The sequence below is a fragment of the Triticum urartu genome, chromosome 1A (genome assembly GCF_056163025.1).
Source record: "Triticum urartu cultivar PI428250 chromosome 1A, HENAU_Tu73, whole genome shotgun sequence".
NCBI classification, from domain to species: Eukaryota; Viridiplantae; Streptophyta; class Magnoliopsida; order Poales; family Poaceae; genus Triticum; species Triticum urartu.
The window spans coordinates 574,456,449-574,459,081 of NC_141873.1; the positions used below are offsets into that span (position 1 = coordinate 574,456,449).

Below are 2,633 nucleotides of genomic sequence, written 5' to 3' on the forward strand. Positions count from 1 at the left end.
ATTGATGATATGGGTATTACAAGAGTTGATCTACCACGAGATCAGAGAGGCTAAACCCTAGAAGCTAGCCTATGGTATGATTGTTGATGTGTATGTCGTCCTACGGACTAAAACCCTCCGGTTTATATAGACACCGGAGAGGGTTAGGGTTACATAAAGTCGGTTACAATGGTAGGAGATCCGATCATCCGTATCGCCAAGCTTGCCTTCCACGCCAAGGAAAATCCCTTCCGGACGCGGGACGGAGTCTTCAATCTTGTATCTTCATAGTCCAGGAGTCCGGCTGAAGGTATAGTTCAGCTATCCAAACACCCCCTAATCCAGGACTCCCTCAAGGAGGTTGCGCAAATTCCCTCGGTCACGATGCCTTAGGTTCTCGGTGTTGATTGAGACGGTGCTCTGGCGAATGCACCCGAGTTATCCCACGTACCCACTGACTAATTCTTTGGGCGCCGTTGGTTGCCCACTGGAGGACACTTGAGTAAATTCCTCCTTGACGGTGCCGAGCACGTTCGGGCCCCGGTCCTTCCATTGCCTCTTCGGGTGGCTGCCATCTGTGCGTTCGCTGCCATCATCAGTGGTGGCATCCCCGGCGGCACCATCAGTGGTGTCATCCCCGACGCCATTAGGGGTTGTGTGGTCAGGATCGGTGTCTTCCGCGGCGTCCTCATAGCGGTGAGGTTCTTCCTCCATCTCCTGGGACAGCTCCCAGAATTGCTTGCCCGAACCGCCGGCCTCATCGTTATCGGCCATGTTCGCTCCAATTAGGAAAAAGGCTACTAGGGTTATTGGATGAGATCAGGGTAGTATCTATTCTTCAAAAAAGGTGAATAGACTAAACAAAGAAGCAAAAGGAGCAAGAAGACATGGCCATCAATAGTAGGTTGCAGATGACATTAACCAACTGGTTCCATCCCAAACAACATAGGAAATTTGACCAAACTCACAATCTTGTATCTTGACATCAACTAGTTCTCGAGGGATGTGTCCAGAAAGTTGGTTGCTCTCAAGATCCAAGGTTGTGAGTTTGGTCAAATTTCCTAGGCAGTCTGGGATGGAACCTGTTAGTGTGTTGTAGGAAAGCCACAACTCCTCTAAGTTCTCAAGATAACCTAGTTGTCGAGGGATGTGTCCAGAAAGTTGGTTGATGTCAAGATACAAGATTGTGAGTTTGGTCAAATTTCCTATGCTGTTTGGGATGGAATCAGTTAGTGCACCTTCTACTTCTTGTGAAATTTTCCCAAAAATATAATTCTACAATATACTTTAGACTGTTTGTGATGAAATTTGTTACTGTGTTGTTGCTAAGCTCTGAGAGTGAGTACTCTAAATTCAACAACCAACCTACTCTCATGAAATTTGTCCAGAAAGTTGCTTCTGGCCAAAGTCCAATTTATAAAGGTGTGTCAGATTGCCAAGGCTATTTGGGATGGGACCTGTCAGTGAATTATTTCTAAGAGATAAGGACAATAAGTTGACCAAATAACCTAATTCTTGGGGAATGTGGCCAAAAAGTTGGTTATTGTCAAGGAACAAGATCTCTAAGTTGACCAAATAACCTAATTCTCGAGGAATGTCGCCAAAAAGTTGGTTATTGTCAAGGAACAATTGAGAGATGTTTGTGATATTGCCTAGGTGTTTTGGGATGGAACCTGTTAGTGTGTTGTTGCTAAGGTCCAAGTCAACGTTCTCAAGGTAACCTAGTTCTTGAGGGATGTGTCCAGAAAGTTGGCTGCTGCAAGGATACAAGGCTGTGAGTTTGGTCAAATTGCCTATGCTTTTGGGATGGAACCTGTTAGTGTGTTGTAGCAAACAAACAACTTCTCTAAGTTCTCAAGATAACCTAGTTCTTGAGGGATGTGTCCATAAAGTTGGTTGCTCTCAAGATCCAAGGTTGTGAGTTTGGTCAAATTTCCTAGGCAGTTTGGGATGAAACCTGTTAGTGTGTTGTAGCAAAGCCACAACTCTTCTAAGTTCTCAAGATAACCTAGTTGTCGAGGGATGTGTCCAGAAAGTTAGTTGATGTCAAGATACAAGATTGTGAGTTTGGTCAAATTTCCTATGCCGTTTGGGATGGAACCAGTTAGTGCATAAGCCTCACCCATCGTGACCTGTCGGTGTGGAACGACACCTATGGGATCACAAGAATCCCTACTACGGTTGCCGGGGCGCAGGGTTGCGAGGAGAGCAGGGCTAGTAGACAACACAGGGATCGTTTACCCAGGTTCGGGCCGCGAGGATGCGTAAAACCCTAGTCCTGCTTTGTTGGGTGTATTTCTGAGAGTTCTTGAGCTCTGGAACTAGCTATGGTCAGCGTGTGGTTCCAAAGAGACGAATCCCTCTCCTTGCCGCCTCGGGCCTCCTTTTATAGGAAAAAAGGGGTTGCCAAAGTGGCACATAGGAGGCGGAAAGGTTTACAGTGGCACGAGGTTATCCCTCGTATTACAGGACAAGGTGCATTTAATGCATTGCTTAGGTGTCCTCTTACTTTATCGGGGACGGGGGCGAGGCCCGTCCCGTCCGTCGCCGCTCCTCCTCGCTTTGACACGCGCCTCGGCCGAGGATGCGTGCGGTGCCATGTAGGCAGGCAGGCAGCTGAGTTGGCGCGGTGGTGGAGCCTTCATGAAGATCTG

The 2,633-nt window shown here is 47.5% G+C and overlaps 1 pseudogene; it reads right to left on the minus strand.

The window, feature by feature from the left end:
- Window positions 1–1,350: 1,350 nt before the first annotated feature.
- On the minus strand, window positions 1,351–2,105 carry LOC147992926 (uncharacterized; annotated as a pseudogene).
- Between the last annotated feature and the right edge of the window lie 528 nt (window positions 2,106–2,633).